Source organism: Aegilops tauschii, chromosome 2, assembly GCF_002575655.3.
Source record: "Aegilops tauschii subsp. strangulata cultivar AL8/78 chromosome 2, Aet v6.0, whole genome shotgun sequence".
Classification (NCBI taxonomy): Eukaryota; Viridiplantae; Streptophyta; class Magnoliopsida; order Poales; family Poaceae; genus Aegilops; species Aegilops tauschii.
Genome location: NC_053036.3, coordinates 138,597,126 through 138,621,224, shown reverse-complemented (window position 1 = coordinate 138,621,224; position 24,099 = coordinate 138,597,126). Strand labels below are relative to the sequence as shown.

At 43.1% G+C, this 24,099-nt stretch overlaps 1 long non-coding RNA gene across 22 annotated transcripts; it reads right to left on the bottom strand.

Moving 5' to 3' along the window:
- Window positions 1–16,395: 16,395 nt before the first annotated feature.
- LOC109736226 (uncharacterized) lies at window positions 16,396–22,866 on the bottom strand. 22 transcript variants are annotated; one of them, XR_012202106.1, is made up of 6 exons: window positions 19,820–22,866; window positions 18,011–19,313; window positions 17,628–17,713; window positions 17,231–17,369; window positions 17,052–17,141; window positions 16,396–16,974 (listed from the first exon to the last, which is right to left on the bottom strand). It is a non-coding gene; the product is annotated as an uncharacterized lncRNA (long non-coding RNA). The 22 variants fall into 22 exon arrangements; XR_012202105.1 differs by lacking the exon at window positions 17,231–17,369 and having other exon boundaries at window positions 19,820–22,862; XR_005767296.3 differs by having other exon boundaries at window positions 16,396–17,713; window positions 19,820–19,943; window positions 20,661–20,748; window positions 20,973–22,856.
- Between the last annotated feature and the right edge of the window lie 1,233 nt (window positions 22,867–24,099).

The following is a 24,099-nucleotide window of genomic DNA, read 5'->3' as shown; positions in this document are numbered from 1 at the left end:
TAAATCATGTCCGATCATCACGTGAGATGGAGTAGTCTTCAATGGTGAACATCCCTATGTTGATCATATCTACTATATGATTCACGTTCGACGTTTCGGTCTCCAGTGTTCCGAGACCATGTCTGTACATGTTAGGCTCGTCAAGTTTAACCCGAGTATTCCGCATGTGCAACCGGTTGTATGTGAACGTAGAGCTTATCACACCCGATCATCACGTGGTGTCTCGGCACGATGAACTGTCGCAATGCTGCATGCTCAGGGAGAACACTTATACTTGAAATTTTAGTGAGGGATCATCTTATAATGCTACCACCGTACTAAGCAAAATAAGATGCATAAAAGATAAACATCACATGCAATCAAAAATATGTGATATGATATGCCATCATCATCTTGTGCCTTTGATCTCCATCTCCAAAGCACCGTCATGATTTCCATTGTCACCGGCTTGACACCTTGATCTCCATCGTAGCGTCATTGTTGTCTCGCCAACTATTGCTTCTACAACTATCGCTAACGCATAGTGATAAAGTAAAGCAATTACATGGCGATTGCATTTCATACAATAAAGCGACAACCATAAGGCTCCTGCCAGTTGTCGATAACTTTTACAAAACATGATCATCTCATACAATAACGTATATCACATCATGTCTTGACCATATCACACAACATGCCCTGCAAAAACAAGTTAGACGTCCTCTACTTTGTTGTTGCACGTTTTACGTGGCTGCTATGGGCTTCTAGTAAGAACCATTCTTACCTACGCATCAAAACCATAACGATGTTTCATCAAGTTTGTTGTTTTAACCTTCAACAAGGACTGGCCGTAGTCAAATTCGATTCAACTAAAGTAGGAGAAACAGACACCCGCCAGCCACCTTTATGCAAAACAAGCTGCATGTTTGTCGGTGGAACCGGTCTCATGAACGTGGTCATGAAAGGTTGGTCCAGGCCGCTTCATCCAACAATACCGCTGAATCAAAATAAGACGTTGGTGGTAAGCAGTATGACTATCATCGCCCACAACTCTTTGGGTTCTACTCGTGCATATCATCTACGCATAGACCTGGCTCGGATGCCACTATTAGGAAATGTAGCATGCAATTTCAAAAAAAATCTACGCTCACGCAAGATCTATCTAGGAGATACATAGCAACGAGAGGGGGAGAGTGTGTCCATGTACCCTCGTAGACCGAAAGAGGAAGTGTTTGACAACGCGGTTGATGAAGTCAAACTTCTTCTCGTTCCGACCGATCAAGTACCGAACGTACGACACCTTCAAGTTCTGCACACGTTCAGCTCGATGACGTCCCTCGAACTCTTGATCCAACAAAGTGTCGAGGGAGAGTTCCGTCAGCATGAAGGCGTGGTGACGGTGATGGTGAAGTGATCCGCGCAGGGCTTCGCCTAAGCACTACGCGAATATGACCGGAGGCATAAACTGTGGAGGGGGGGGCGCCACACACGGCTAACAATGTTTGTTGTGTGTTCTAGCGGTGCCTCCCCCCCCCCCACACACACACACACACATATATATATATATATATAGGTTGGAGGGCAGGAGAGGCAGCCAAGGGGGCTCCCCAAGTAGGAGGAATCCTACTTGGGGTCCTCCCAATTCGGCCTCCCTCTTTTCCTATTCCTATTCGGAGTAGGAAGGGAACATGGGGAAGGGGGAATCCTATTCCCTTTTTCCTTTCCTCTTTCCCCTTTTCTACTCCAATATGGCCATCCCATATGGGGGGCTCACCAGCCCCTTAAGGGCTTGTCTGTCCCTCTCTTGGCCCATTAGGCCCATATAGTTTTCCGGGGGTAGCCCGGAACCCCTTCCGGTGACCCGATACGTACCCGGTACCCCCGGAACACTTCCGGTGTCCGAATACTATCTTCCTATATATGAATCTTTACCTCTCGACCATTTAGAGACTCCTCTTCATGTCCATGATCTTATCCGGGACTCCGAACAACATTCGGTCACCAAATCACATAACTCATATAATATAAAATCGCCATCGAACGTTAAGCGTGCGGACCCTACGGGTTCGAGAACTATGTAGACATGACCGAGACACCTCTCCGGTAAATAACCAATAGCGGAACCTGGATGCTCATATTGGTTCCTACATATTCTACAAGATCTTTATCAATCAACCCGTAATGACAACATACGTCATTCCCTTTGTCATCGGTATGCTACTTGCCTGAGATTCGATCGTCGGTATCTTCATACCTAGTTCAATCTCGTTACCGGCAAGTCTCTTTACTCGTTCCATAATGCATCATCCCGCAACTAACTCATTAGTCACATTGCTTGCATGGCTCATTATGATGTGCATTACCGAGAGGGCCCAGAGATACCTATCCGATACTCGGAGTGACAAGTCCTAATCTCGATCTATGCCAACCCAATAAACACCTTCGGAGATACCTGTAGAGCATCTTTATAATCACCCAGTTACGTTGTGACGTTTGATAGCACACAAGGTATTCCTCCGGTATCCGGGAGTTGCATAATCTCATAGTCAAAGGAATATGTATATGACATGAAGAAAGCAATAGCAATAAAACTGAACGACCAATATGCTAAGCTAACGGATGGGTCTTGTCCATCACATCATTCTCCTAATGACGTGACCCCGTTCATCAAATGACAACACATTTCTATGGTTAGGAAACTTAACCATCTTTGATTAACGAGCTAGTCTAGTAGAAGCATACTAGGGACACGGTGTTTTGTCTATGTATCCACACATGTATCAAGTTTCTGATTAATACAATTCTAGCATGAATAATAAACATTTATCATGATATAAGGAAATATAAACAACAACTTTATTATTGCCTCTAGGGCATATTTCCTTCACTAATCTGCTCAAGAATCAAAGTTATCTATTGGTTCCATCGTTCGCCATGAAAAATTGGGCCAAAAACCATAGGATCTCTACTTAGGGCTGGAAAAAAGCTCGAAGATCACGAGCTAAACGAGTAGCTCGTGACTTAGCTCGGATCGACTTGAACTCGAAGAATAAGGAGTCGAGCCAAGCTTTATTTTAAGATTGTTTACAGACCAAGTTAAACAAGCCGAGTTCACGAGTACTCGTGTAACTCGTTAGGCTCGGTATAACAATCAGCCGCCCGACACCAAGTTGCATCCCAGGCTAGTCGCATAGGCACAACACAAGGCCCATCCGCATAACACTAGGCCTAACCGCCCGTGAGACACACGGCCCGAGTCCTCTCCTTCCATCCCTAGCGAAATAGCGAGAAACCAGTTTGTCGATTCCTCTCCTATCTCCTTTGTTTTTGAACTATGAGTTCGCGACGGCGGCACTGCCGCGTAAGCCCACCTCTCGATTCATGTACATGTTACTAACTTCCTGATTATTGTGGTCATGTACCATTGTATGTGGAATTGTGGTCATGTACATGTTACTGACATGTTGATGGTATTGACAATTGTAAGTTAAGCTACTTACAATTGCTTGTAAACATCGTACATGCTTAATATGTACATGTTACATTCTCAATTAATATATTTTTTATCATATTCTTAAGGTTTTATGCTCATACCTATAATGAGCGTAACAAGCTAAACAAGCTAGCTCACGAGTTATACGAGTCGAGCCAATCTTGGATTTGAGCTCATTATAGTAACGATTTGAGTCGAGCTAGCTCGTTAACGAAACGAGCTTTAGCGAGTCGAGCCGAGATGGATCGACTCGACTCGAATTCCATCCCTACTTGATTCTTATCAAGGAGAGGGAGGTGGCCAACGTAGACGGAGCGGCTGACGGCAGTGGGAGGTGGACGCTTGTGTCGGAGTGACACACGAGCGCTCAGAGAGAGGACCGCACACTAGAGTGGTGTGTATTGTGTACCACTTCACTCGTCCATTCCTTGAAATTCAACAGCGTCAAACCCATGGGTCGCGCACGGGTCCTAGTTGGGGATACAGGGAAACGCGCGTGCCGAGGAGGGGGTGACTCTTTCGCTAACCTGGTCGTGCAGGATGCCCAAACATTTTTCTTACTCCATCTATAAAGAAATATAAGAGTGTTTAGATCACTACTTTAGTGATCTAAATGCTCTTATATTTCCTTAAGAAGGGGTACATAATATCAGCTCCTCATTTTCTAACAAAAAACCCCAATATTTTCACACGCCTTTTCCAACCGGCCATATTGCAGCGTGCACGGCCGGTTGGAAAAGGCGTGTGAAAAATGATTTTCTAACATCATTTTTCACATTAGTTTATCCGGGTGTTTGCCAATTATCACACACATGTTGTTACGCCGAATCGTCTATGTTCTTATGAATCATTGCAAACAGTTCATCCGGGTGACCTGTATGCCATCTATCGCACATATTTGGATCTGGGTAACCGTTTGTGTAATTTTGGCTAGTCACAAAGAGTTTGTGTATATCAATTGTATGCCACGTATCACACGCAACTCTTATTTGAATCGTGCTTGATGGATCAACCATGGCACATAGTTCATTTATTGGAGAAGATTTTATTACCATGCCGTTTGTGATTCATGCATCACACATAGTTTGGTCAAATGGTCTCCGATACATGTGTCGTCTTAGGACCTTCCTGCAGTAGTGCATGCTTGATAGCGGTCTTGGGGTGGAGTAATAATAGTAGATGTAGATGGATGTCGATCTACTTATCATGGACGTAATGCCTATATATTGATAATGCCATGAAGAATCATCATAACTATGAGCTATTCTATCAATTTGTCCAACAATATTTTGTTTACCCACCATTGCTATGCTCATGGGAGAGATGTCTCTAGTGAACGCTATGGCCCCGGGGTTCATCTTCCATATTTACTAAAACCCTAAAATACTCGTTCTAATTTATTTAGTTTATTTTTATTTTATTTTATCTATCTACCACTATCAGATTTAATACTTGCAATTGGCGAGAACACGGGGATTGACAACCCTCTTGCCTTAGTTGGGTGCAAGCATTCGCGCGAGATATCTCTCCATCATAAATAACCAAAACCACTACAAGAAATATGTCAACTTGTGACCCTCACTATTGACCACTGAAAGGTCATAGTTTTTCATTTGTGAGCTTTTTGTGACCAAAAACAGAAGGTCAAAAGCTGGTAGTCGTAAACTGAAATTAGCGACCTTCTCTGTGAGAAGGTCGTAGACGTTTACGACCAAAACAGAAGGTCGTCGAACCCATGACCTTTTGTTTTGGTCATTGGCTGTCTGCCCAGGCCACGTCGGATCCGACGTGGCAAAATTGCGACCAGTTGAAAAGGTCACTGACAAGATTCAGCCCGGTCCGATTCGGTGTTTTACATGGGCCGAGCCCATTAATTCAGCCTATTTGTGTTTTTTTCATCAATTTTTTGTTGGGTTCATGCGCCAAGCCCAACATTGCAGCTTTTTTATTGTTGGGCCATGGACTTTTTGTCTAAACTATTTCATTTTCCTTTTTTTTATTAAATGGCTCCAGATGGGTCCCAATTGTCAGGTTCTTGTAACTGGGTCCCATTTTTCATGTTCTGGTAAGTGGGTCCCATCGATCAGGCCCATATTCTTCATATTTCAACCAGTATTTAAATTGCCAGACAAAAAGCACACATGATACTTCAAATAAGAGCAACCAGATCACATAATACAATGGCAATCACAATAACAAGCTCTATACGTGCCAATACATGACCATGTCTAATACAGTACTTTCAAGCTCTACAAGTGTAATGAGTTCTACAAGTGTAATACAGTACTGCTTTACAAGAAATGACAACATGCCAGACTCGTTGGACGACCGTAGTCAGATGAACAACATGACAGACTCGCTGGATGACCGTAGTCAGATGAACAACATGCCAGACTCGCTGGACGACCGAAGTCAGGGCTGGCAACAAACAAAACTGCAACATGGCTTCCTCTGTCACCCTGTTACATGAATGAGAGAAGAATAAGAAAAATTGGGGCAAATATATTATGAACAGACCATTCAAGAAAATGACATTTATTTAGAATGATAACACAAATTGAGCTAGTGCCATGCTTTTTGTCCTCCAACTAGTTAAAATGAGATACCCATACATACAAGAAAACAGATACAGAATATGAATATGCACGGCTCAAGTGCAAGTCATGCAAAAAACTTCACTGCAACACATTGCACCTAAAAAAATACCATTCTACTAACACGACCATCCATTCAACCGGCAAGATCTAACAAAACTAGTCAGCACAAGCATACTAACATCACAAAGGTAGGAGGGTATAAAGGGAACTGAGAGAGATGCCTGTGGATTATAGTGTCAACGGTGATCTTTAGCAGCGCCGGAGACGACTCGAACCGAACTATGGCAGCGGCGACGACGACTAGTATAGTGCAGAAAAAAGAAAAGATATCAAATCAGCCATTTTTAGGTTCAACCATGGTTGATATCCAACAACATGCAAGCAGGTTTTTAATCGACAAAAAATATAGAACAGTCTACATCTACAAGTAGATACAAGCTGGATTTGATCAAGACTTATAGAAAGGTAAAAAAGTTGCATGTTTCAGAGCCAGGACAACAATCCAATCTTTATTAGGAAAGGAAACATGTCTGTTAGCAGCAGGCTCTCTTCGATTGTTCAACTTAATTGGGTGGTTTTGATCAAATATTATTGATGCAACACTTGGCATCACTAAACTACAAGTCCAAAGCATCATTAGCACTAGGCAGAAATCACCATGGCCAGAACATAACTTAGCAGAATGGGTGTATGGTCGTGGACACACGCAGAGCAAGATAATAGAGCAAGAGAGAGCAAAAGAGAGGAGCGGTTGCTTACCAGCTATGCTATGCTGGAGCAGAAAAGGAGTTACTGGAGTGGGAGGCCTGCAAGTGGAAGAAGAATGATTGCATGGTGGCGTGTCTCTGTCTTGCACCTGCGCGTGTTAGAAAGTGCACCCATCATGGAACCAAGCATATACATGACATGCCGAAAGAATAAATACCATGGCAGCAATGAAATTAAACACCAACTGCCAATAGTACTACTGTTGTCGACTTGTTTGGATCATCACAAACCAACTAGTATAGTAGTTGGCACATGAAAGTAACAGCAGTACATGCACCTTCTAGGTTCACATTGCACTTTCTTTTCAGGTTTGCAACAAAAGGAAGAAAGAAAGAAACAACATTCTCAGACGCACTAAGACACGAACTTGACAGCATAATATTCCCAGTCAGCCACTTAACTCGATCAATTCCCACCAAGCAAGACACAACAAAATATTAAAAAAGAATACACAAAGTGATCAGAAGTGGTTTTGAATATAACGTTCGCCCTGGCAGAAGACTCTGTCAATAAAAGGCACTTGTGACTTCAACTAACTTGTGGACTGATTTTGCTCAAGTTTCTTAATAGACTTACAATGTTTAGCTTCCAGAAATTAAATCACAAAGTTTAGCTTACGGAAACAAAATTACAAGGTTTTCTATCTGCAATCAGTACAAACTTGATAGTGCTACAAGTGCTAATGATCCAACAGCGTCCCAGCTCCACACGTCCTAGTACTGAATTTCCTCACACTTGATAGTGCTACAAGCAAGCAAGCAAGCAAACATGCAAATACAAGTAATAGTACTAGTAAATACTAGTAAATACAAGTACTGAATTTCCTCACACTTGTGCTCTAGTGAGGCGGTCACGGACACCGGCGTCTGCCTATGGACCTCGTCTTGTGCTCTCGTCGGCATCAATTAGAGACAGAACAAATTAATTCTTGTAAAAGCAAAACAGTAATACTAGTAAATACTAGTGCAGTTAACTTGTCGGTTAAGAGACTAACGAAACCAGTCACTCTAAGCATACTAGTGCTTCAAACCTCAAGCTAAACAGAGTAATACTAGTGCATACAAAACCTCAAGCTAAACACAATATGCAGTACCTAGGAAGTAATCATCATATTTTCACAAAAACAACATGCAATGCAGACATATATACTCATACAAGAAGATCACTGCCTGCAGTTTTATTTAGATGACATACACTGCAATTTTTTTAAGAGAAAATAACTGCACCGAGAAATTTACTTCATGATTATGCAAGCAAGTCGACATGACATCAAATCAAACACAAGCATAAATGATCTGTCAATCTGCATCATCAGTAGAGCTACACTGCAGCAGGGCATTTCAGCATTATTTAACCCTTCAAATATTTTGTCAGAGTACATGTCACGAGTCTACACTCTACAGTAAACACAACTATAGTTTTCAGCAAACGAAACACGAATCTGGGGTACCAACCGTTCAAAAGGACACATGTCATATACAAATTGCCAGATACAACAAGAAATATGCACAGTGCATGTCTTCCACATGGCAGGTCACCAGATCAAGGGGCCTATCAAATAGCCAGATACGACCGTTCCTATCTACAGCGCGCGCCTTGCCCATGGGTCTCAGTCCAACAAATTCCGCATGTCACTATATCTGTGCAGCACTCCAATCATTCATAGCTAGCTAATTTTCCTAGGGTGCAAATGGCAGAGGGCTCGCCTCATCAAGGAACGATGGCAAGGCCAAGCGGAGCTCGTCGGGAAATACAGATGCAGAAAACCTCTTGCCAGCCTCGCGAAGCACCTCACCCAAAGACGGTGACCTACAGCAGAACCGTTCAGGTTACTTCCCCAACAACTAGGACGAACCGAATCTGGACCATTCATAAGAGGAAACGAAGTGAAAATACCCTATTGGTACGAGGTCCATAGGCGCACTCAGAAACCCATAGTGGCCCTGAAGGTAGCAGTCCTCCGCCAAGACGACGGAGACCATCGGCGTGAGGTGCAAGATCCGCTCGCTGAGAGGACGCGCCGGCTGGAGAAGCCCCGTGGCCAGCGACCGAAGGCAGGCAGCCATGGCCACGCGCTGCGTAGCACCAACAGAAGGTTCGTCAAGCAGCACCAAATCAAATCCAAATAGAGGAGGGTCGAATCGGGGAGTTCCTACCTTGAGACGAAGGGGGGACCAATAGACTCCAGCTCCAGGTAGTCGATGATGGAGCACACGAACGCGTCGTCCACCCGCGCCACCGCGCGCTTGATCCGCTCCGCCACGAACCCCAGCGGCTGCGACAGCACGTCCCCCACGTGCACCGTCACGAGGTCCTGCACGATGGCGTTGCCGAAGTAGTTGGCCGGCAGCTGCGGGCGCAAGCGCTACCGGATGTTGTCCCTTGCGGCGGGAGGGACGAGCGCGGCGGCCCTGCGGCGGAGGGCGCCGACTGAGGCCTCCGGGTCGGGCGGAGGAAGAGCGGAGGACGTCATCCGGGAGGCGAGGAGGAGCGGGTGGTGGCGCGCGGGCGCGGGCGGCGGGGTCGGATCTGAATCAGGGAGGGATGGGATCGGCGGGGTGGCAGCGGCGATGTGGGAGACGAGGGGAGAGGGAGCGCGTGAGGGAGAGGGAGCGCTAGGGTGAGGGAGTTTTCTTTTTTCTTTTTTTTGAGACAAAGAGGGGGAGGGGTGAGGGAGAAAGGGCTGCCGTCGGATCCGAGAGCATCCGACGGCGTTTGAGCACGATCCGCGTGACATGTCCATGGACCAATCAGAACCCAGTACACGTTATGACCTTCTAAATTGGTCGCAATCAACTAAAAATAAGGTGTTGAACCATATTTTTTCAAAAAAAAAGGTGTTGAATCATATAAACAGTTTTATGATATGAGAAATTCAAAAAGAAACATTCTCATTGTGTCACCAAATGTGACATAGTTTTTAGGAAAACTAACAAACTTGGAATTGGAATAAGACAAATATCTTTTAAAAATTGTTATGAGAAATGAGTTTTTAGGGGGGGTCATTTTCTACTTTTTCACATGAAAAATTCAAAGAAATGATCTCATATTGTGCACAAGGGTGCATATTGGAATGGCAAACAATGTTGCCTAAGGAAGTTTTCATTTTCTTTGGACGAGAAAACCATTTTCCATTTTTCGAGTGCCCAAAAGGAGGTTTTTTGTGAAGGACCTCCCAAATAATTGTTGCAAAATTGAACCAAATCATTTTTACAAAATACTAGGCCATATTTAATGCACAATTGACCAAATGGTTGGGTGTAAAAAGTTTTGATCCACCTCTGGTGGAAAAGACAAATTTCCGCCGATTCAGTTGGAAGCGGGTCAAATTTGAACTGCGGCTGCCTCATAGTTTGCTCTTTATTTTTTCCAAAAATCATTTCTAGGTACATAAGTATCTATTTAATCATAGAAACATCAAAAGTTTTCCAAGATTCAACCACTAGCTAGGAACGGTCAAGCCCGCCATTTTGACCGCATTTTGGAACGGGCATAAAAAATTCAAAAAAATCAAAAAAAAGGAAAACCTTCGCATTGTGTCATTATATGTGGCCAAGTTCCCAGGAAAAATAACAAACTTGTAATACGGCAATTATTTTAAAAAAAGTGTTCTCAGAAACGAGCTATCACGTGTGGAGATCAATGGCTTTCAAGCCAAATGATCAATCTTATGGCCACATTCATGGCATAGTTTGTTCAAATGATCTCATATGTGCACAAGGGTGCATATTGGAATGGAAAACAATGTTGTCTAAGGAAGTTTTCATTTTCTTTGGACCAAAAAACCATTTTCCATTTTTCGAGTGCCCAAAAGGAGGTTTTTTTGTGAAGGACCTCCCAAATAATTGTTGCAAAATTGGACCAAATCATTTTTCTAAAATACTAGGCCATATTTAATGCACAATTGACCAAATGGTTGGGTGTAAAAAGTTTTGATCCACCTCTGGTGAAAAAGACAAATTTCTGCCGATTTAGTTGGAAGCGGGTCAAATTTGAACTGCGGCTGTCTCATAGTTTGCTCTTTATTTTTTCCAAAAATCATTTCTAGGTACATAAGTATCTATTTAATCAGAGAAACATCAAAAGTTTTCCAAGATTCAACCACTAGCTAGGAACGGTCAAGCCCGCCGTTTTGACCGCATTTTGAAACGGGCATAAAAAATTCAAAAAAATCAAAAAATTGGAAAACCTTCGCATTGTGTCATTATATGTGGCCAAGTTCCCAGGAAAAGTAACAAACTTGTAATACGGCAATTATTTTTAAAAAGTGTTCTCAGAAATGAGCTATCATGTGTGGAGATCAATGGCTTTCAAGTCAAATGATCAATCTTATGGCCACATTCATGGCATAGTTTGTTCAATTGATCTCATATTGTGCACAAGGGTGCATATTGGAATGGCAAACAATGTTGCCTAAGGAAGTTTTCATTTTCTTTGGACGAAAAAACCATTTTCCATTTTTCGAGTGCCCAAAAGGAGTTTTTTTGTAATTATAAACTCCTAACCTTTTAAACATCTAATATAAAAGTCAGTGGGAGGTTTTTCCCACTGTCCTGGTTCCTCAAAAAAAGGAGTTTTTTTTTGTGAAGGACCTCCCAAATAATTGTTGCAAAATGGGACCAAATCATTTTTGTAAAATATTAGGCCATATTTAATGCACAGTTGACCAAATGATTGGGTGTAAAAAGTTTTGATCCACCTCTGGTGAAAAAGACAAATTTCCGCCCATTCAGTTGGAAGCGGGTCAAATTTGAACTGCGGCTGCCTCATAGTTTGCTATTTATTTAAAAAAAATCATTTCTAGTTACATAAGTACCTATTTAACCATAAATACATGGTTTGATGGCGATACGTCGAGGTTTGGGCGGTGGCCGAGGGCCCCAACTCTAGATCGCATAAACTCGCATGCCCGCCGCGTGGTCACCGCGTGACCGTGGCGTTGCCATGTGTTCTGGGCGGCCTAGGCATGTCTAGTGGGTTGGGCACTCCCCAGGTAGGTGCTAGGAAGAAAATTACAACATAAGATTCTCACGAGGAGACCGATCGATGCTCAAACATGAATTAGCAGCCAAGTGTTTGATTAGCGGTACGGGAAATGTACATGGCTAATGGGCGTGAGTTTTGGCTGAGGATGATCAGTTACTAAGAAGACCGTCTTCACAAATTTTTAGCTCAAAAGGAGGAGCCTAGGTGGTACTTGCTTTGCAAAGTACCACATTGGACATAAATACGAATGTTGAAGCTGTGCTCAAAATAATGAATGGATTGAGCTGGCATTTGGTGGAGGATGGTTATTTGGGCATAGGAAAGCACTGTAGAAAATGGATACTATTTGGACATGCCAAAGTGGTACTTCCTTCACAAAGTGTTGTTCTGAACAGAATATGAAAATGAATATTGTTGAATTATTTTTTAACTAGGCAAGGAAGGTTTTTTACATATTTCACGAAGATATGACCCAAAGAATTTATGAGGATTTTTTGGGAATTTTGGGAATGACAGAAATATAGGTTGCTTCACAACCTGGGGCAAAAAATGCCACATGGACATGACACATAGGCAAAACTGATGAGGTGGCGCCTAGTCATAGCAACCCACCACAATTTACAAGGTTATGTCCATCTATATTGGTCGTGATCAGCTAGAAATAAGGCAGCGGACCAGTGCTATCTGCTTTATGACCATTTCGTATAAGGAAATTACGACCTTTCTGACCAAAATGGCATTATAGTTTAGGGTTTGGAGCCCCCCGAACAGCTTTTGACCAATTGGTCTGAAATGGTCATAGATCTATGACCAATTCTTCCAGGGTCACTGACAGAAGGTCACTAGTTGACATATTTCTTGTAATGAACAGGCAGGACGTAGGGTATTACTCTCTGAAGGCCCGAACTTGGATAAAAACCTCGTGTAAACTCCACTCTAAGACTTTTAGCCGGGCTTGGACCCCTACCGAGGGATCTGACAGTTTTTTGCACCATCACCGCGGACACCAGGCGTCTTCGAGCAGGAGGAGATACACAACCCAGAAATCACCGGCCGGTCGCCAGCCCTGCGAGAAGGGGCGGTCATGGAGTTCGGGCTCGAGGCCATGGCTTCAGCACGGGGCAGGAAGAGGGAGAGGGAGGTGTCCAACTTAGATTGAGCGGCTAACGGCAGTAGGAGGTGGACGTAGTGTCGGAGTGACGCACGGGCGTACGCTCAGAGGGAGGAGCGTAGACTAGAGTGGTGTGATATTGTGTACCACTTCACTTGTCCATTCATATGGCGACGTGCATGCATTTTTTTTTGTAAAGAAATAGTATAAGAGTGTTTAGATCACTACTTTATTAGTGATCTAAGCTTCTTATATTTCCTTAAGGAGGGGTACGTAATATCGGCTCCTCATTTTCTGACAAAAACCCTAATGTTTCCACGCGCCTTTTCCAACCGGCCATATGGCGACGTGCAAGCATATGCATGCATCCATGCGAGAACAACAATTTTTCACATTAGTTTACACGCATGCGTGCATGGCGTGGTTTTGAAGAAAACTGTTCGTCGTCTGACTAACGCGCATGCGTAAACATCCTCCCGTACGGAGGCACCATTTTTCTCCAGCGATTACTTGGGGTTTGGATTGAACCCGTGGCGTGCTGCTTCTTTTTCCGCGGGGAGAACTCGTGCTTTTGACCGAAAAGAAAACTAACCTGCACGTATGCGTATGCCCTTGTTTCTTTCGGGTTAGGTGGGATGCGACGCGACGCGAAATTAAATTACGCTGAAGTAATTAGGTCGCCATGAACACATGATGAACAGCGTGTCACATTCTCCCCCTGGCCTCTAGAAGAGACACGCACAAAATCCGGTGAGAAGTTACACCTACCTAGCCGCGCCGCGCGGCGGACAGGATCTTGGCTAACTAACCGGCGGCGTGTGGCTTGAGCTGCACGTGCAGTCTCCACATGTCCTTGTCACAGCACAATTAACATGGTGCTTTACGTCTGGCACAGAGCCGTGAAGACGCCAGAAACCAACAGCTCTCCTGTCTAGTGATGGATGATCCGTTTAGATCCGGGAAGCAGAGACGGAATGATTGTTGGATCGAGGCACGCGCATGGTTGGTCGCGAGCACATGCACAGCGCATAGCAGAAGCATATACGTACGCGACAAGACAGAAGTGATCGGGACGACGGTGCTGTTGCGAATGATCTATCTGCCTTCGCTCAGTCGTTTGTTCCCTTCCCGTCGTCGCAATCAGCGGCACATGCGTCCGGCTAACTTTGATGGACGCTTGAAAAAAAAACTTTGATGGATGCTCCTTGGTTTGTTTTTTTAACATGGTACTTACTACAACTACAACGCAAGTGTCCACGTACATGCACATACCCTCATTCATATAAACGCATGCACTCACATTCTATTTTTATGATCATTTTCAAGATACTAAGCGAGGACAACATCTAAGACTACCCACAATGAGAGTAACATAGGTAGTAACATCACATATATCTAGATAAAATAGATGATGTGACAAGTAATAAATGAAGAAAGAGAGGCATGTAGTAACATAGCTAGTTACTACTAGTATGAGTAACATCACACATATCAAGGCAAGATAAGTCTATAGCATAATAAATGAAGTGTTGCATGTTACCACACATATGTTGCTCCTCACTATAGAAGTAGTAACATAGAGTAATAACATGCCCATGTTACTACTGTATGTTACCATCCATTGTGGCTAGTCTAAAGATTGTAGAAGTCATTCTAAGAGGGTGCTTGATACGTTTTAGTCTCATGATTAAAAGTAGTGGGACTAAAACTTGCTAGCCTCACCCATGCTTGGATCCAAATATTAAAGAGACTAAAATCAAGTTAATGGGCATTTATTATCCTTCAAACCCTTCAATCCAGAACTCGCATATGTTAAAGGAAGGGAGTTAAATGAGGAGAGAGAGGACTAATTCACATTTTAGTAGGGGTACCCCTGACTAAAAAAATTTAGTCTCAAAACTAGTTTTAGCGTCTTTTTAATCATGCTTGCAACTTTAGCATCTTAAAAAGACTAAAACGTCTTTCTAGTCAATGAAAACGTCTCCTCCCGACACGTGAAACGCCAAAGACGACGCGCGGCCGGATAGCAGCGGCTCTGTGTGTCCCGATGCAGGCGATCGAGGCGTCGCAAGCACACATGTTACGCGCGTGCGATCATTGGGGTGGGGGCGATACGTGACGAGGCAGCGGTCAAACGTTTGTTATGCATGGTCAACATAAGCACGCTAGGTAGAGTGCAGGCGAGCGTACGTGTGCGGCGATGTGGATCGACGTCGACGGTCGACCTGCTTGATTTGATTGCTTGCATTTGCATGCACGCGTCGGGCGACTCAGAGCGTGTGGTATTGGCCGGGACGCTGAGAGTTTGTGCAAGGAAGGCACTGATTGATCGTTATGCAGACCGTATCTCAGCTGTCGTTCTCTTTTTCCAAAAAAAAATTTAAGTTAAAAGAAATCAAGTCGTTCTTTTTTTGAAACACCTATAACTTTATTCATACTCATAACAATTACAGGTACACTGATTTAAACCTAAGATAAAAAAATACAAAGTAACTCCTATAATTATTAATTGCAATGAAATTTCTTGAAAACACCTTCGCAGTATCAATCTCTACTCGAAGAAATACTCTAAAGACTTTGGTAAAGAGGCTGCAATTGGACTGAAGCAATGATGTTGTCAGTCTTTCAACCGTACGAACATTACCAATAACTAGTAGAATGCCCGTGCGTTGCTACGGGCTATAATACATATAAATAAAGAAAACAATGATAAAGATTGTCTCTAAGACCGAAACTCATTTGTCTGTTGCTACCGGCTATAATATATATAAATGAAGGAAACAAATGATAAACGTTGTCTCCAAGACCGAAACTCATTTATCCCTCATACGTCCGGACGTGTTCGGACACCGAAACTCATTTATCCCTCATACATCCGGACGTGTTCGGACATCAAATGAGCACCCAACGGATTCTCCGAAATCCAACCGTCTGGACAGTCCGGACTGCCCCAAATCCAAACCATAGGTGAAGAAATACGTGGTTGTTCGGACGGGAAACATTTTCTATGCTTTCTTTGACTCTTTTGTTTCTTTATATCGGAAATTATCCCGAACGACAAATGAATGGAGCAACACAAAAACCCCACCCTATGATGCATTTTCTCTTTTTGCTACCTGACCCATCCCTTCCCGCTCCGTTTCCCACCGTAGCAGGACATTTCTTGCTGGAGCCCGCTCCTTTTAAAACTGGATGACCTCCACCTCACCTTCACCATGGCGTCCTCTCTCCTTTTCACAGTACTTCCCTACGGACCGCCGAGGAGTCCCCCGCCAACCGCCCACTCTCCACCATGATCCCCTCTCCACGTGTTTGTGTCGATCCTCCGGCCTTTATCAAGGGGGAGGAGGCGTGCGCCAACCATGATGCCCCCAAGCCAAGGAGACAGATTCGATGTCTCCAGAGCCATTGCCACGGTCCGCTGTGTCCGTTATTAACCCTTGAAGCAACCAACCAATGCATTTACTTTTCTATCCTAACCAAACAAATTATACGACTTGATGACAAAAATATGAATCGCTCGATCATGCAATTTGCTACAAAGCCATCTCTAATGAAACATAAGTTGCCACGTTTTCTTGAGTAGGAAAATTATTCCGCTCAGACATAACTAAACAGACTAACCCCTACCGCATAATATAAGTGGGAGGCATGCATGTGCCCTTGCCGCCTCAGCCCGCGCCGCGTGCTGGCTGCCGGCCAGAGCACCCGCCCGATCCAGATCTGGCCAGGACGCTCAGAGCCGCCACCCGCGTAGGCACGCCCCACCACGCCCCCGATGAGCAGCCGCCCGCGCCGCCAACCCAGGACGCCACCATCGTGCCGGCCCGGCCGCCGCACCGTCCTGTAGAACTGCGCGCCTCCGCTTCGAGTCGCCGTCCCGCGCCGGCCCACCATGAGGAAGGGGAAGATGCCCCGCCGCCACCGACGCCGGCAAGAGAGGGGGGGAGGCTGGAGGAGGCACGCTAGGGTTCGCCTCGCCGCTCGCGGGAGCAGACGAGAAGGTGCACCAAAAATCACTTCCTTAGCTCGCAACCATCCTATATGAGCATTATAAGTCGTCATCTTGGAGTATTAACATGGAAGAATATAAAATTATGAAACAATGAATAGTCACCCTGCAAATTGGTTGATTTAGTTCTTTCTCATTTCATGAGTGCATAAATTAAAAGAAAAATATCCCACTTTATGCATTGCTTTGGATTCCCTGCAAACTTGCACACAATCGTCAGAGGAAAAAAATATTTGCAAACATGGTGAAAACAATGATACATGATTGTAACAATAATAACTGACGGAAAAATTTAGGTCCAAGTAGTGATCAATGGTCTCTTTCAACATATGTTGCTTGTCGCATGCCACTACGCGCCCTGCCATGTTGAAAGACTCGTGGTCCATGTGCATCTTACGTATGTCTTGAATTTTCTCAAGACTTCTGCTAATTGGATAAGCTTAAACTTGAGAGAATATTATAATAATATCTAGTTATCTGCACTGAACACACATATAGAACTTCTACGGTTGATCTAACAAACTCCATCAAGTTGTATGTTGTACCGGCTACAGATATCTCACAAATTCAGTGGAGTTACTTATTGTAGGTTCTTCTCATTTATGTCAATACATGATTTCTCGCAAGCCACAGAGACCTCGCCGATAAATATAAATCACAAGGGAAATTATGTAGGCTTACTTGCACAATCAAATCATCCTCGGGCAAATAAAGCTGTAGTTGTTCATCTAAGGCTGCAGACCTTGTAGTTTGGAAGGTGGAAGCACCTAGAAAATAAGCATAACATATTAGAAACACCATTTTCTTTTCTATCAGGTAACCACACATCTCCACTACAGCAAAAGAAGATGGCATGCTAAAAAATCATTATTGATGTATTTAACTAAAATGCCTAAGACCAAACAATACACCAAAATGTTAAATAGTAGGCATAATTGTTATCAGAGTAGTGCTAATCAGAAGGTAAAAATATTATGTTGATCATGCATACGTTAGGATATAATATAGTTTGGTCGAACCAAGATATAAAATGAAGAACATTTTCACTTATGCTATCATACTACCTTAAGTTTCCGTATTCACGCAAACTCGTGAATTACAGAATTGCTAGTTTCATTATCTGCACAGGAAAATAAAGAACCATTGACATATAATGTTTCCTTGTCTCTTCTCTTTGTAAGACTAATTCCCAAATTCCGGCTGGTAGTAATTAAAACATTTTCCAAACCTTCAGAATACTCGCATATTTCCATCATGAACTCAGTATATGTGTCTAGAATTCCAGTTGCAAACTGACCAAAGGCCCTAGTAGCGCAAGTATGCAAATTGGTATCAAGGCGAACTTATACAGAAATGGTGCAGGCTAATTCTGTATAAAGAAACAGTTAGCTTCCACTGTTCAGTACAATAAATAAAGTATCACGTTCAAGACAAATCTGATAAGAGTGTGAATAAATCGATAAGTAAATCAATAAGCTGCATACTCTAAAAGCTCAGAGATCTTTGATGTCGTAGAAGTTATTAATCTTCTACTCGTTTCAGAAATCCCTCTAAGCTAGTGTTACAAAAAGGGAAAATCAGAGCTAACGAAGGGCATTGTCATATTGCAGTGCTCCTCTCTAGATCCCCTTGCTCATAGTCAGTAAAAGGCTTACAACAATCGATCTTGGCTCCGCATTTACTTTACCTTGTCAATGTTGAGAAAAACAAGGATTGAGCTGCAGGTGGTTCTCACCTACTTTAGCAGCTTTGTACAGCTAAAGGCCTAAAGCTTATCATGGCGCAGTCAACAAACAGAACTTGCAAGTATTATTTTACACTTAATCAGCAGATGTTTCTCAAACACAAAATGCAGGCAACTGTACAAGTAGGAACTAAAATTCGTGCAAGTAGTCAGAAGATTTCCAAAGCAAAATAAATAAAATGTAAATAAAGAATAGCTTATCTTTAGTACATGATTTCTCCTAAGAAGGCATGTGAGATGAACAAACTATGTAGCGCAATAAGGGGCCTGATGAATTAACAACCTAACAACAACGAGCGGCATTGCATGGACAGAGGAAGGGAACGGTGAGTCGACCAAATCGGTGAACTTATCACTGAAGCCCTGCTTCGCCAGTCAGTCGCGCATCCTTGGGATGGTAATCAGCGAGAGGTCGATGCAGGTGATGCCGCAGGTGACGCCCTCCAGCAGATGCTCTTCCCAGAGTTGTGAAATTGCTGCACCCAATATTAACACAGCAACACGCAATAAACGTTGAAATTCAGGAACTTGCAGATCAGGTGTCCATCTCCTCTACCTTCTTCCTTGCTGCTTCCTTCTCCTCATCTGTTTGATCCCCATGAGGCTGACATGCGGCATATATGCTGCAATCGTGTGAAAAAACAGTCGTTTACAGTTAAATCAAATATCATATTAGATCAAATATGCTGACACGTGACATGTGGCATATATGCAAGTATTCATGTTAAATCAACATTCATGACCATATCAGATAACCCTTTCCTGCCAGCATTCCCAGATGCAGAGGTTGTTGAGGATTTATAGTAGTAAGATGATCATATGCTTCCTCAAACTACCTGATTATTAGAGGGTGGAACTTGGTTCCAAGTTGATGCATTAGTTGGGGCTGCGACGCAGTTTTCTACCAGTTAAATATGTTCCATTTCTTTTTATTACAAAATCAGAGCCCCTCCATTTAGTAAGAGGCTCAAATTAACGCTGATAGTCTAGACATGCTACACAGAAATCATGGAAGGGCCTAACACTGATAACATTACCATTGTATATCTAGTCATAGTATTCCAACTATCCCACCAAAAATAAAGGGAAGAAAATTAGAATACACATAGGCTAGAAAAAAAATGATTACCATGATCTTAAATAAGCAAGCAATAGAGCAGTGTCGTTCCCACAAAGGCAAATGAGAGAGTACAACAAAACTGGAAGTACCAATCATCATATCGTGAAATGTGTGGTTTTCTTCATCAACGGATCTAACAAAAATGAATTGAGTTAGAAACCTGATCAGGTGCAAGCATGCAATATAGAACAGTGGGTAAAAGAAAGGAATAAAATACAATATTGAATAATCTCCTCACTCATAAGGTGCTTTTGCAAGAAAGGAATTAAATTCAATATCGAACAATCAATCTCTTGTTTTCAGCTTGACTTGATTCTATTGCTAACTGCATCCCAAAAAAATAATGCCCGCGTTCTAAAATTTGAGTCATCTAGCAAAACGTAGTTCAGTTTATAAAGTTGTTGGTGCAGGCATCCCATGATGGTCATATTTTTGCAGAATTTAGTTAGAACCATCAAGTGAGCTTTAGTTAACTCACAAGCTTATATGCATCTAGAACTTTAAGTTATACTCAAATCTACAAAGGTGAAAAAACATGCAGGAACTAAGAATAGATCATGTACTTCTAACAAAATCTCAAAACTGGCACATGAGGGGACATATCCCAATATTTAACGTAAGTCGGCATGAAGATGTCCCCAAGATACAAACTTCGTATAATTTATCATGAAAATTGTCCCTGGTAGAGAAAATTGTCCCTGGTAGAGTAAGTCCAAATTTTCATCAATCTTTATTCTATCAAAAACTTTTGTTTTCTTCAATTAAATATGCATACCAGACCTCTCCAACAAGATGCACCTCTCCAAAATGCTTTATGAACCTGATAGATATAGAAAGCATGTAGCCATACCTATTCTTGCACGTGCATGTCGAGTTTGAAAAAAAACAAGGTAGCAACATCTTTCCAATAGTTTGCTGAGTGCTAATCACCTTGCAGGCTGAAGAAACACGATGGTATGGGGTGCTAATTAATTCAAACACAAACAACATAAAAACCAAATTGAGATAGAAGCTACTGCACACATACTATTCTGAATTTGATGATCAATTAATTGGCGCCTTTCTATTTGTACACTTATAGACATCTCAAACATCAAAAATCACAGTTCAGATTTTGTTCACATATAACCTAGTATGATCTTCAAAAAACAAGAAATAGAACCTGGTGTGTTGTCTCTTACTACAACGGGAAGCCATCAGCCTCCTTCCTGCTAGCTCTGAGAAACTGCATTTCCATTGTCGTCGAGCACAGGGCGCTTGATGTGGCCACTGCATCATCCATCCTCTCTGATCCATGGACACATAAAAAAGTCGCCATAAACACAAGTCAGTTTGTTGAGACAACATGAACAAATAAAAGTAGAAGATAACTCCATCACTCCTTATGCTGGCCTCGGCAAGTTTGCAGCCACATATTATAGCCACTTCGAACAATAACCCCTACATATTATAGCCACTTCGAACAATAACCCTGAATCGCTCGCCTGCATTTATTTTGGTTACAAAATTCAAATGAAGTAGCACTACAAATATAGTAGTAAATTGTAGGTACAACATGGACAAAGGGGAATTCTACAGATGCTGCTGTTTTAACCACCATGAATTATACAGACAACTCTTATTCTGAAAATCGGATGGTAAGGTTCAGAATACCTGTGTACGGTCGGCAATGATGAGTGAACTCTTAATAAATTGAATACTTGAAAACACTTAATAAATCGAATATGCTTTATATGCATCATCTCAAATTGCTTTGCATGGTTCTTCAAATAAAATCACATAGCTGCACATAACAGAACATTGGGGCATGAAATAAATCTGAACAAAATGAAGAAAAAGTACAGCAAAAGCTGGCCTAGTGACTTGGTGAGCAATATGATAACGTGATAATATCATGTAGCATAGCTTTGCCATCACGCACAGGAGGAGTGTTGCCTTTGGAGTCAGCCATGACCTATGGATGAATATATAAGCTAGCTCTGATTTGCAATACGAGGGGAGCAGCCTGGTGTGTTACAAATTCGGCCACCATAGGGGAATCTCATGAACTGAGACAGCCAGGGCGCCATATTCGTCATCGTCTACTACCACCTTGGCCCTGTCAAACTGTGGCGTCGAGCTTGCAGGCAGAGTGGCGAATGGCCACAGTGGAGCCCTCCTCTAGTAACAGGAACGACACAAGCAACAACTATCTGAACACATTTGTGAATGATGAGAATAGGATGGTAAGGTTCAGAATACCTGTGTACGGCCGGCAAGTACTCCTTGCGACGATCGTCGCACCCTGCCCTGGGGTTCAGCGCAGGTGGCGGCGGCGTCTCCCCTCAAAGGTCGGCGTCTCCCGTCAGAGACCGGCGACGGCGTCTCCCGTCGGAGACCGGCGGCGGCGGCGGCTCCTCTAGGAGATTGGAGGCGGCGTCTCCTCTGGCAGGTCGGCGGCGGTGATCCCGGACGTCCGCGGCGGCGCCTCCTCTGGGAGAGACGGCAGATCGTACCACGGCGGCAGCGAGAGACGGCAGATCGTACGTTGGCGGCGATCCCGTATCTCGGTGTCGGCGATCTCGTACATCGGCAGCGGGTAGATCGAACGAGATCGCGGCAGATCGTACGTCGGCGGCGGCAAGGAAGCTCTCCCGTACGTCGGCAGGGGCAACGAAGCTCTTTCGGAGATCGAGATGTGATCGAGAGAAGCGTTTTTTGTGTGGGGTTTGGGTTTTTTTTTTGGCTGCGTGGGATGGGGTGAGGGTGGGGGAGGATGACGAAAAAAAACCAGTCAAAAAAAACAGACGAAAGTGGGGGAACTATTCAACCAACTCGTCCATTAGGAGTAGAGATGATCTTTTAAAGCGCCTTGAGTCGCTCATCCAAAAAGATGGGAAGCCTTTATCGATGAACGTACTTGGAGTGGGGATAATCCCCTAAAAATGCAGGTCGTCGAATCACTATATCTTCACCATCGTGTCGATGAAAGATTTCACATCCATAAAGAATCAGACCAGCAAAAAATGCTTGACAGACCAACATAAACTCATCAGATCCGAATAATCGGATCTGCGAGGACAGAAAACTCTCTAATCTCATGGCACGACCAAAAAACAAGAAAAAAATCATTCTCACAAAACTATGATGATCAAGTCGTTCTCTTTTTCTCCGAGTCTAAGTTGTTCTCTTTTTCTCCGAGTCTAAGTTGTTCTCTTCTTTGGCGACATACGAGTGCGTATTGCTTAAGCCCACGTAAGGCCAGTTTGAACTTGGGCTCAGAGATCAGCATAGCTGATGGCTCGCTGGCCCATTACATGTTTCAGATGGACCGGCCCGCTACTTTTGGGGGCACATTTGGTCTGCTTTTCTACATGTCACATTGTTCAGACTCAAAAAAATGTCACATTGTTCAGACTAAAATAAAATGTCACATTTCTCACACACAGGAGATGACTACATGCAGGGTATACTCCTCCCATTTTATTTTCATTTTCCTTTTACAGAGGATAATTCAACAATGGCTCACAACGGGATGATACTTGTACTTGATTTGTTTGATCGTGCATTTTAAGATCGACAAAGTCACCACTACGCCTGTAGTAGTCGACGGGCATCTTGTCCCACTGAACGAAGTCATTAGAAGCCTAAAATTGGGGAAATGAGCCTCGATGTTAAGTTTAGAACTTGGAACCCTGGTGGGCTCCTAACCATCTATCAGTTCGCATAGCAAATTCAAAATTGATAGTGTTAATAGACCAAATTCACATGAATGTCTAACCAGCCATATTCACTACTAGCAAAAGAGCCTGTGCGTTGCAACAAGAGAAAAAAATACCACGCACGCTAACCCAATAATCATGACTCAAGACCCCCAATAGATCCACGTGTATCTCATCTGTGTTGCCACTTACCCCGCTTTCCAACCTCGGTGATGGTGACCCTAGTGCTCACACAATCACAACCTGTTTGAATGTGGTCAATTCTAAGGTGTCTCTCTCTGCATAAGATGAGAAATATTCTTCTCTTTCCCGCGAGGTTTTGCCGAGGCGTTCATGCGTGGATATAGATGGTTTCTTTCGTTTCTCTTTGTTGAGGTGTTGATTTTCAATCCGGTTCTGCACATATATGAAAGAAAAAAGAATCATGCGCTATTGATTAAGTTGCACCTCAGATAGTATTTTGAAAATGTTTAACTCATATAAAAATATTATATTCAGATTCTACACATTTTTCTAATCAACCTTTATACATAACATATCAAAATTAGAGTTATGGTTTAAAAGATATGGGTATTTTAAAAATGCATT